Here is a 12664-nt window from a genome sequence, read left to right as displayed (position 1 = left end):
GATAGTGATTATTTTTACTTTCGCCCCTCTTAAGGTTATAGGGAGACGGTGAGTCTATATAATGGGGCTTATAATTTAGAAAATAACATTCTAATTCTTTATGTTTGCCTCCACATAATTGACACCACGTACCATAAGAGTGCCGAAAGTAAAAAAATCATTATCACTCATTTTTGTGTCAGAAATTACCAACCGTCGGGATCTTACGGTTTTGTTTTCAGTAACTGAGTCTTGGACATGGGGGCGTGTTGAGTGGGCACGGCCCCGTGTTCAGCTTACTGTCTGACTTAAAACAAGATTGCCAGTTCCAATGATTGGGCACGGGGGCGTGTTCAGCAAGCACGGCCCATGCTGAGTTCTGTAGAAGCTGAAAAATTAAGAAAATCTAAAAAAAATAAAAAGAAAATAGAAAAAGCGATTAGGCCGTTGATTCCTAACTTTCTTAAAATCCTTGTGTCCCCGGCATCGGCGCCAAAAACTTGATGTGTGCGAGGTGTTATATATATTAGGTGTATATTTTAAGCCCTTTTACACTTTTTAGCCAAGTTTTAAATTTATAAAACACGATATTCACTAACACTAAACACACATATGGGCAAGTGCACCCATCGTGGACGTAGCATAGTGTTGGTAAGATACCGAGGTCGTCCAAGGACACAAGAGCTTTTAATACCGGTTTATCCCCAACGTCTAATCAAATCAAAATGTTAGAAAAAGATTTTTAAAATAAGAAAATAAAACTAACTAAAATGCTGAAAATAAAAATAAAAATAAAAACAGATAGACAAGATGAATCACTTGGATCCGACTCGTGTGTTAGTGTAACCTTTGATTATTTTCGCACTTTTGCACTTGTTTAAGAGATTATCTTAGTTATTGTAGTAGGCCCCTCTTTTGAAGGTGACGTTACCCTCAACCCAGTAGTTTGAGTCAGCAAGGATACAATCCTAAAGGGTCGGATTATTGAAAGATAATTAATTAGGTTATTAATGCATAATGTGGTAGGCCCCTCTTTTGAAGGCGACGTTACCCTCGGCTAAGTAGTCTGAGTCAGCAGGGATACAGTCCTAAGTAGCCGGGTTAAAGTTTTAATAGTAGTTTAACTTATGAGGGGATCAAAGAGTTTGGACCCCCGCCATCCAATACCTTTGGGTATTGAAGGAGGTCCTACTAAATTTGACCCAGGTCCTTTGCAGGATCTATACACTGAATAATGGCAAGACTCTTACCAAACCGTTCCCTTAACCCCTGACCAGGTAGCCAACATACCTCCATGTAGACCGTGGAGATATGAATGGTGAAAATCTTTTATTTTATATAGATAGTAAAATAATGCCAAGACACCACGGACAAACGATAAGGAAGAATCACCTTCAACATAAGAAACTAGTAATAGTCATTAATACAAAACCAATTAAAAAGTGTAAAAGATTAAAAATAAAAAGTATTACACTAAACACTTGTCTTCACCAAGTGATGTAAGAGACTTAGGCAAACATGACCTTTGATTGTCAAGAACTCTTACGATCAATCTTGGATCCCGAGACGACTCACACACTCTATGATGGACAATGGATGATGGTTGTGGATGATGGTGTTATGGTGGTGGTGGGTGGTGGGTGAAGTGTGAGAGAGGTGGTGTGCCAAGGGATGAGTTGAAATGGCTCCAAGCACTCCTATTCATAGGCTGAACAGAAGCCTGGGCACGGCCCCGTGCCCGCTGGGCACGGCCCCGTGTCCATCTGACACTCTCTCTCTTCATTAATTGTAATTCGCAATTACAATAAATGCGCCTGCAGCAACCTGACCACGCCCCCGTGTCCGCTGGGCATGGCCCCGTGGTGGGCAATAGAAGCTTCTATAGGTTTGTCTTTTCTGCTGTTTCTTGGGCACGGCCCCGTGCTCGCTAAGCACGGGGCGTGTTCAGTATTCTGGCTTTTCTGTTTTGCTTGGGGAGATGCTGTTGAGGAGTCGGGCATATCACTTTTGTTTCTTTTCTTGTATTTTTGTTAGATTTTGCTGTCTTTTTGCTTCTTTTGTTATTTTGAGCTCATTTAATCCTGAAAACACAAAAGGAAGATAAAAGCATACTTTTTCCAACATTAGTACTAAAAAAGGGTTAGTTTTAAGCCACAATTGATGTGATTTATATGTTGCATTTTGTGCACAACATGGAGTAAGTGTTGTTTATCAAAGGAATCGAAGTAATCGAATGTTTAATCGACGCAAAAAGCTTTACGACTGTGAATAATAGGAAGTAACAATGCGATAAAGTCAATCAATCAATAATAATTAAGCTACTCGAATCACCAATCGAACTCGAAACTCGAATTATGCGAATTTGGTGTTATATTACGTGTGTGTGTGTGCCTTACGTGTTACCTGTGCGTGTTTACTTTATGTTATCTGTGGTGATCAATCGAATCGAAACTCGAAACTCAATCGAACTCAATTGAAATCGAACTATGATGAATGGTAGCGAAAGGATAGTGTGAAATATAGATGCTTGTATGTAGATATAGTGGTTGAGATTAAAAGTAATTTGGATAGGAAACCCTATCGTATTCATATCGTCTTCAATCGAAATCATAAAATCGGAAATCGTCGCACCGAACGCTCAACGCAGGCTGTTGATCGATCAGGCTCCTAGCCGATCGAACAGCCCAGCCGATCGGACGGACTATCCGATCGAGCAGGCTGTCCGATCGGGATGCCTGGCCGATCGGCTAGCTCTTTCCCCTTTTGGAAGCCTATAAATAGGCATGTCATTGTCATTCTTTCCACTTTTGGAAACCTCTGACCGACCAGCTCGTGTTCTTCACTATTTCTCAGATTTCCCTCAATCCCGGTAAGATTTCATCCTAAATCTTGTACGTTTTTGATCTATGCACACTCCTACATCTTTCTATCTTTCAAATCTTGGTTTCTAACCGTGAAATCATCAAGATCTAAGTATTCTAGGATGATGTCATCATGGTGTTCTTCAAGAACTTCATGTTTTGGCCTCAATCCACCAAGAATCACTTGGATCTAACCGATTTCCACATAAATGAACTAAGATCTATCACAGATCTGAACATTTACATGGTGTGAAGGATTGAAAGAATGATTTCCAACTTTCTTTCAACTCTTTTACACTCAATGCCTTCAAACCGGTAGAAACGGAGCTTGAGCCAACTCACTAATCATTCTAACGGTTGTGTGGTTCAAGATTCGGATTCTATCTACGAGGTTCACCGATTTCGGATTAAACTATAAACTCCGTTCCGAACCGTTCACCGGCCGGAATTGGGTGATTCTTGTCCGAGCAGGGGAAACAAGTAAGAACGAAGGTGCCATGGTTCAGCTCGTTGTCAAAATACCTCGATATAACGTCAAACAATCCGAATAGCCAAGTGTTAGACAAACAGGCCGACCAGGTCAGAATACTGGCCGATCGAACAGGCTGTTCGAACGAACAGCCCAACCGATCGGACATGCCAGCCGATCGACCGGGCCAGCCGATCGGCTAGCAAATGGCCCCACACTTTGACAATTTCATGAAGTATAGTATTGAACGAAGTGATGTTCGATCGAACTACGGTTTGGGTTGAATTACTCTTCGGATCATGAGATACTATGCTTCAACACTTAATCGGTTTTTCAACTCGTTCGACGTATTGGAGTGCCACCCGATCAAACATGTTGTCCGATCAGGTGACATCCAGCTGAGGACTTACTACTGAAGTGTCTAACCGATCGGTTAAGCCATCATACACAAACACATCCTATTCAAAGGAAGAAACAATCCACTCGAACAGTCCAACCGATCGAGCCTACCGGCCGATCGAACAAGCTGTCCAAACGGACTCTCTAACCGAACGAACGACCCGTTCGATCGAACCTCCAGTTCGATCGACCAGGCTGTTCGACTGTCACACCCCAACCGATGGCGGAATCATCGGGGCGTGGCACTGAGTGAAACAGATTGTCCAGAAGTTTCCATAACAACTATCTATATAATCCAGTTAAAGATACGTCCCATACCGTATCCCGAATAAACAAATACATTATTACAGATAACATCCAAACAAGTAATTCCGTTCCGACAACTCAGATTTAATTTAATACAAAACATAAATATTGTTCAAATGCTCTTAAGACCCAGTCTGACAAGAACTACAGACAACTATACCCTAGTTGCTTGTTCCTGACAGACAACTATTTGTTGGGGGCCTCTAAGGCTTTATTCTAGCTTCGCTTCCCTAGCAAGCAAACATCTTAAACACCTGTCACATACGTAAAAATACAGTCAATACATAAATGTAAAGGTAAGCATACAAGTTTGATATAGCATATAGAGTTCGAATAGTTTACGCATAACCAGCACGTACACAGAGGAAAACAAAGCATGTTAATTATCGACATGGATCTATCGATACCAATGACTGCGGGTTGACCGTCCGAGACGGTTCGCAATACATGATTACCACTGTAATCCATGCAAGTAATGGTCCTTAACAACCCCCGTGTGAACGGGTGCTGAGTCCAAATTATAGTACTACGTCGTTAAGGCAGGTAGACAACATTCCACATGTAAACACAATCAACAAGCATTCATTTAGTCACGTAATACATGCGAATCGGTTAGCGTTCAAGTAATTGAGTAGTGTGTTCGATAGTGATTTTTGTTAAGTAACGTATGTAACACCCAAAAGTGCTAAAAGCAAAAAGGGATCGAGTATACTCACAGCGGTTGATTGATGGACTGAAGGGAGCGCTTGAGAGCAGGGTTAGCCTGAACAGTTCGATAGCATAACGATGAATACGCAAATAATAGAACAAGTGTAAGTGGGTCGTACAGCCTGGTCGATCGAACGACAGGTTCGATCGAGTGGGTTGTTCGTTCGGCTGGACAATCCGTTCGGACCGCCTGCTCGATCGGCCGGTAGGCTCGATCGGTTGGACTATCCGAGTGGATTGTTTCTTCCTTTGAGTAGGATGTGTTTGTGTATGATGGTTTGAACTTTTGAAGTTTTTGTTGTAGCATTTGAGGACACTGAAGTGTTCTTACCTTTCAGGTCGATCGATCGAACGAACGGTCTGTTCGATCGGTCGGCTTAACCGATCGGTTAGGAACTTCAGTAGTAGTCCTCAGCAGGTTATCACTCGATCGAGCAACATATTCGATCGAACAGCCTGTTCGTTCTGATAGCATGTTCGATCGGGTGGCACCCCAATGCGTCGAACGAGTTGAAAATCAATTAAGTGTTGAAGCATAGTATCTCATGATCCAATGAGTAATGTTACCAAACAACTCGTTCGATCGAACATCACCTCGTTCAATACCATACTTCATGAATTTGTCAAAGTGTGGGGCCACATGCTAGCCGATCGGCTGGCCTGGTCGATCGGCTGACATGTCCGATCGGTTGGGCTGTTCATTCGAACAGTCTAACCGTTCGGTCAGCATCCTGACCTGGTCGATCTGTTCATCTAACACTTGCCTGTTTTGATTATTTGACGTTATATTGAGGTAGTTTGACAACGAGTTGAACTATGACACTTTCATTCTTACTTGTTCCTCCTGCTCGGACAGGAATCACCCAAGTCCGGCCGGTGAACGGTCCAGAACGTCGGTTTAACGTTTAATCTAAAGTCGGTGAACCTCGTAGATAGAACCCGAATCTTGAATCACACAATCATTGGAATGATTTGCGAGTTGGCTCAAGCTCCGTTTCTTCCGGTTTGAAGGCATTGAGTGTAAAAGAGTTGAAAGAAAGTTGGAAATCCTCCTTTCAATCCTTTACATCATGTAAATGTTTAGATCTCTGGTCGATCTTGACTTGTTTATGTGGAAATCGGTTAGATCCGAACTATTCATGGTGGATTGAGGCCAAAACATGATGTTCTTGAAGAACACCATGATGACATCATTCTAGAATGCTTAGATCTTGATGATTTCACAGTTGGAAATCAAGATTTGAAAGATAGAAAGGTGTAGGAGCATGTTTTGATCAAGAAAGTACAAGATTTAGGATGAAAACTTACCGAGATCGGAAGAAATCTGAGAAAAGATGAGGAGCACAAGGTGGTCGGTCAGAACTTTCCAAAAGTGGTAAAGAGTGACAATGACAACCCTATTTATAGGCTCGAAAAGAGGAAAGGGCTGGCCGATTGGCCAGGCTTCCTCGATCGGACAACCTGCTCGATCGAACAGCCTGTTCGATCGGCGGATAGCCTGATCGATTAACAGCCTGGTTCGAGGGTTCGAGCGACGATTTTCTATATTTCGGTTTCGATTGAGTACGATAGAGTTTCCTATTCAAATTACTTTCAGTCCCAACTACTATATCTAACATACAATCACCTATAATTCACCTTATCCTAACGTTACCATTCGTTGTAGTTCGATTTCGATTACATTCGGTTCGAGTTTCGAGTTTTGATTCAAGTTTCGATTGATTCGATTGAGTAACATACCAAACATAAAATAAACACGCACAGGTAACACATAAGGCACACACACACGTATATAACAACAACCAAAGTTCGTATAATTCGAGATTCGAGTTCGATGATAGTTAGATCGGTTTGATTATAGATTAGTTAACTTTATCGCATTGTTACTTCCTACTATTCACAGTCGTAAATCGGTTCGCGTCGATTAAACATTCGATTACTTCGATTCTTTCTGATTACAACACTTACTCCACATAATACAACTAAAACTGAAAATAGACTATCTACAGTCAAAGATAGTCAAAGTTGTCTTGGACTTTGACTTTGACTTTGACATTCGAAAACACGGGGTGTTATAGCCTCCCCTTGTTTAGGGAATTTCGTCCCGAAATTAGGCTCGAAGCTGCACAGCACCGTGAATTACCAATTTGACGCTTCAGATCTTCATTTGAACAACTGCGGGTACTTGGCCTTCATGTCGCTTCGATTTCCCAAGTGAACTCCGCGCCTCGTTTGCCTTCCCATCGGACTTTCACGATAGGGATGCGCGAGCGCCTGAGTTGCTTGGTTTGGCGATCCATGATTTTGACAGGCTTTTCCACGAAGTGTAGCGTTTCGTTGACCTGAAGATCGTCGAGAGGTACAATCAAATCATGGTCAGCTAGGCATTTTCGGAGGTTTAACACATGGAAAGTCGGGTGGACGTTACTAAGTTCCTCCGATAGTTCGAGTTTGTAGGCGACTTTTCCTATCCTTTCCAGAATCTCAAAAGGTCCAACATATCGAGGCGCTAGTTTCCCTTTATTGCCGAATCTGACTACACCCTTCCAAGGGGATACCTTTAGGAGTACGCAGTCGCCAACGTCAAATTCAAGGGGCTTGCGTCTTCTATCGGCTTAACTTTTCTGTCTATCCCTGGCCTTTGCCAAGTTGTCGCGGATCTGGAGGATTTTGTCAGTCGTTTCTTGTAGTAACCCGGTTAATTGCGAATGACTGATCTCGTGCCACACAATAGGCGAACGACATCTTCTTCCATACAGGGCCTCAAATGACCGATCTCGTGCCACACAATAGGCGAACGACATCTTCTTCCATACAGGGCCTCGAATGGTGCCATTTGTATGCTGGCATGATAGCTGTTGTTGTACGAGAATTCGACTAGCGGCAGATGTTTGTTCCAACTACCACCGAAATCTATAACACACGCGCGGAGCATGTCTTCAAGAGTACGGATCGTTCTTTCAGTCTGTCCGTCAGTTTGAGGATGGAACGCAGTACTCAGATTAAGCGACGTACCAAGGGTCGCTTGAAACGTTTCCCACAGTCGCGAAGTAAACCGAGCGTCGCGGTCTGAAATGATGTCACGAGGCGTACCATGATTACAAATAATCTTGTCGGTGTAGATTTGGGCTAGTCGTTCCACCTTGTAGTCTTCCCGTATTGGCAGAAAGTGGGCTGATTTGGTCAGACGATCTACTATAACCCAAATGCTGTCGTGACCAAAAGGCGTGGGTGGAAGTTTGGTTATGAAATCCATAGCTATACTCTCCTACTTCCATATAGGAATTGGAGGTTGTTCGAGTAAGCCGGAAGGTCCTTGATGTTCAGCCTTGACTCTTGCACAAGTCAGGCAACCTCCAACATAGAGAGCGATATCCCGTTTCATACCCGGCCACCAGTACTTGTAACGAAGGTCCTGGTACATTTTATCGGCACCGGGATGAATAGAGTATCAGGACTTGTGGGCTTCGTTCATTATAATCTTTTGCAAATCGGTCCGCTTAGGGATCCAGATTCGGTCCAGATAATAGAAAATCCCATCTGCTTTGCTTACAAGCTGAGCTCCATCGTGGTAGATTCTCTCCTTCTTCAAAGTGCGTTCGTTAAAGCAAGCATGCTGGGCTTCGCGGATGAGAGCTTCGAGATTGTGCTGGGCTTGGGTATTGCGAATACTAAGCAAATAACTCCGTCTGCTGAGTGCGTCGGCAACGACATTTGCCTTGCCTGGGTGATAACGAATCTCACAGTCGTAATCGTTAAGAAGTTCTACCCATCGGCGTTGACGCATGTTAAGTTCTTTCTGATTAAAGATGTGTTGTAAACTCCTGTGATCGGTGAAGATCGTACACTTGGTACCATACAGGTAGTGTCGCCAAATCTTCAATGCAAAAACAACTGTGCCTAGCTCGAGATCGTGGGTTGTATAGTTCTTCTCATGGATTTTGAGCTGACGAGATGCGTAAGCTATAACCTTGTCTCGTTGCATGAGGACACAGCCAAGACCAAGGTTAGAAGCATCACAGTAGACAATGAAATCATCTTTCCGTCCGGCAATGTGAGAACGGGAGCATTGCAGAGTTTGCGCTTAAGGGTTTGAAAAGCGGATTCTTGTTCAGTTCCCCAAACAAAATACCTGTCTTTGTGGGTAAGAGCGGTAAGCGGCACAGCGATCTTAGAGAATCCTTCGATAAATCGTCGGTAATAACCCGCTAATCCAAGAAATGATCGGACTTCAGACGGGTTCCTTGGAGTAATCCACCTTTTAACTGCTTCAATCTTCGCGGGATCGACATGAATACCCTGACTATTCACGATGTGACCCAGAAACTGAACCTCCTCCAACCAGAATTCGCACTTGGAGAATTTGGCATAGAGTTGGTTCCCCTGGAGTAACTCGAGGACCAAACGTAGATGTTGCGCGTGTTCTGCTTTCGATTTGGAATAAATCAGGACATCGTCGATGAACACAATGACGAAACGGTCAAGATAAGGCTTACACACGCGATTCATCAGATCCATAAAAACCGCAGGTGCGTTGGTTAGACCAAAAGGCATAACAACAAACTCATAGTGGCCGTATCGTGTGCGAAAGGCTGTTTTAGGTATATCTTCTTCTTGTATGTGCAACTGATGATAGCCTGAACGTAGATCGATCTTCGAGAAACACTTGGCACCTTGCAGCTGATCAAATAAGTCGTCGATTCGAGGCAAAGGGTAGCGGTTCTTGATGGTCAGCTTATTCAATTCCCGATAGTCGATGCACATCCTGAACGACCCATCCTTCTTTTTGACGAAAAGGACTGGCGCGCCCCAAGGAGAGGTGCTCGGGCGGATAAAGCCTTTTTCAAGTAACTCCTGGAGTTGGTTTGAGAGTTCCCTCATTTCGGATGGCGCGAGTCGATAAGGGGCTTTAGCAACAGGGTTAGCTCCAGGAATGAGGTCGATACGAAAGTCGATATCACGACTTTACAGTAGTCCAGGAAGATCATCAGGGAACACCTGAGGAAATTCACGAACCACTGGAACATCTTTGACTTCAACCTTCTTTTTCTTTTCCTTCTCCGCTACTACAATGTTGGCCAAGAAAGCGCTGTATTCCTTGCGGAGATACTTGCTAGCTTGGACGCATGACATGAGTTTAAGACCTTTCGAAGCTGTCTCACCGTACACACAAAATAAATCTCCATTCGCGAGCGAGAATCGAATCATCTTTTCGAAGCATACAACTTCAGCATGGTTTTCACGAAGAAAGTCCATGCCTACTATGACGTCAAAACTTCCGAGTTGCATCGGAATAAGGTCGATTGGAAAGAGGTGATTGTTGAGCTCAAGGGTACAATCACGAAGAACAGAGTTAACAGCGAGGGTTCTTCCAGTAGCAACTTCGACTTTGAATGACGAGGGGAGATAAGAACGCTTACGACTAAGGAGCTTCTCGAATTCAAATGACACAAAGCAGTTATCGGCTCCAGTATCAAACAAACAGGATGCATAAATACCATTCACAAGGAACGTACCATTAACCACGTTGTTGTCAGCCTGGGCTTGACGGGCATTGATGTTAAAGGTTCTGGCACGGGCTGCTTGTTGTTGCTGCTGAGGCTGCTGCTGGGGTTCTTGCTTCACAACCCGGTTCGGGCTCATGTTTGCAAAGTGGTTAGGGTCACCACATGCAAAACAGACTCGAGAATTAACCGCGGGTGCTTGAGCTGTAGGTTGGCCTTGAGGGGCTGAGAGTAGAGCTTGATGAGCGGCGGCTTGAACTGGGGCTTGACGGGGACCATAGCGGCAGTTCGCAGTGAAATGGCCGTAGAGGTTACAGTGGGCACAGAAACGACAGACGATTCCCAGCGGATGATGGTATGAGCATGTCGGGCAGAGCGGGTGGGGACCTGTGTAAGCGCGCTTAGATGGCGGCGCATTGATCACTGGAGCTTGTCGGTGGTGAGACTGCTGCTGAGCCGGTACGGCTTGCAGAGGGGCAGCAGTTGTTGTCACAGCACAGTTCTTGTTGCTGGAGCTGTTGTTGTTGTGCTTCTTCTTTCTTCTTGTTGACTTGGAGGGTTGAGCAGTGGTGGTGTCAACGGTTGACGTGGCGGTGGCTTGGGGCAGAGACTTAGATGGCTTATCCCAGAAACCATATTTTACTCGCTTGTCATTGATCTCGGCGGCAAGCAAATAGGTCTCTTCAATTGACGATGTCTTGGCGGCGTGAACAAAGTCGGCTACACAATCGGGTAGAGCTCGAATATACTTCTTGATGGCCATGTCTGGAGTCTTGACCTGATCGGGACAGATGAGGCTGAGCTGCTTAAAGCGTGCAGTTAAAGCAGCGTTGTCTCCATCCTTCTGCTTGATGCTCCAAAACTCGTCCTCCAGCTTTTGGCGTTCATGGGGAGGGTAAAATTCGTCCATCATAATTGCCTTTAACTCCTCCCAAGTCAGCTCATAAGCTGCATCATTTCCGCGCTTGTTTCGTTCGGCCGTCCACCAGTCTAGAGCTCGGGACTGGAAGACGCCTGTAGCATTGAGGGTGCGGAGATTCTCAGGACAACCGCTTTGGTGCAGAGTGACTTCAACTGAATCGAACCATTGAAACATGGCGGTAGGGCCATCTTCTCCGGTGAATTCCTTGGGTCCGCATGCTTTAAACTGTTTGAAGCTGAAACCAGTCTTGCTAGCATCTTTGGGAGCGTTTGTTCGCGACTCTTCAGACGACTTGCTAGTGTTTTCATATGCATCGCTTACAGCTTTTGCCACACTCTTGGCGATGAGAGTAGCGAGACGCTTGTCTCTCTTCTCTTGGCGAGTCAGATGGTGTCGGGATCCAGACGACGACATGGTCTGCAACAGGCATCGTTACAGGACTCAACACAACATAATCGAATCTCACCTCACACGTTTACTATTTACTAAAGCTTAGAAACACGTCGAAACATGCATCACACAAACATGTAGGCACATAACCACAGATTCACGTAATCACAGAAGCACATAGGCACATAGAGCACAGAGACACACAAACACAGAAGCACATAAGCGCATAGGCACTTAATCGTGGATGCAGTCAGAATACAGAAACCTATTATTCAAAGCTTGCTTGTCGTTCGTATATAGCACATCGAGTAGTTTCGTATAATTGTATAGCATGTCGGGTATAGTATAGCGTATATCGCATTATAGTATCGTATAGAACTGCAACAACTTGTTAGCGTTTTGAGGTAGAATAGCAATACGAGTCGTGTGTGTTGATCGAAGTGATAGCAAAAATCGAGCGATCATCAAAATTAAACACATAAACAGGCAAATACACATAAAACACATAAAAATCGACGAAGCATCAGAGTGACAACTGCCGCCTCAAAAACAAAAATCGGGAATTGGATTGTCTGCGGCTACTAGACATTGACTACCCAAAAATCGGGAATTGGATTGCAAGGCACATGACCAGATTTAACCAAAAAAATCTAACTGGGTTTGGCCTAAAGGACATAACATGCAAGATTTTGCAACAAAAGGACAAAACTTGTCAACTTTTGCGCTAAGGACAGCGCCTGCAATTTGGTGTAAACATGAAGGACAAAACTTGTAATTTACTCTAAAATGTGAATGCTCTAAGAGATCAACCATGCTTCAAAAACACTTTACCAATAATCATACTTAGTACATTTAAATTTAAAGTTTATTTATATTATAATCGGGGCTACCCTGAGATTTTAGGTGTCCAATTTGAGCCTGGAAAAGTGTTCCTTAAATAATTGACAATTAACGTCAAATAACACCAAACTAATCGACAATTAACGCCAAATAACACCCAAATAATCGATAATCATACGCCAAATAACACTTAACTAATCATACTTGATCAGTGCCGCAGAGCCTTGCGAGTTGCGAGTCGCCGAGTCGGAGTTGCTTGGAGAGCAAGAAGATGATAGTGGGTGCA

The sequence above is a fragment of the Helianthus annuus genome, chromosome 3, assembly GCF_002127325.2.
Source record: "Helianthus annuus cultivar XRQ/B chromosome 3, HanXRQr2.0-SUNRISE, whole genome shotgun sequence".
Lineage (NCBI taxonomy): Eukaryota > Viridiplantae > Streptophyta > Magnoliopsida > Asterales > Asteraceae > Helianthus > Helianthus annuus.
This window is presented reverse-complemented; position numbering follows the sequence as displayed.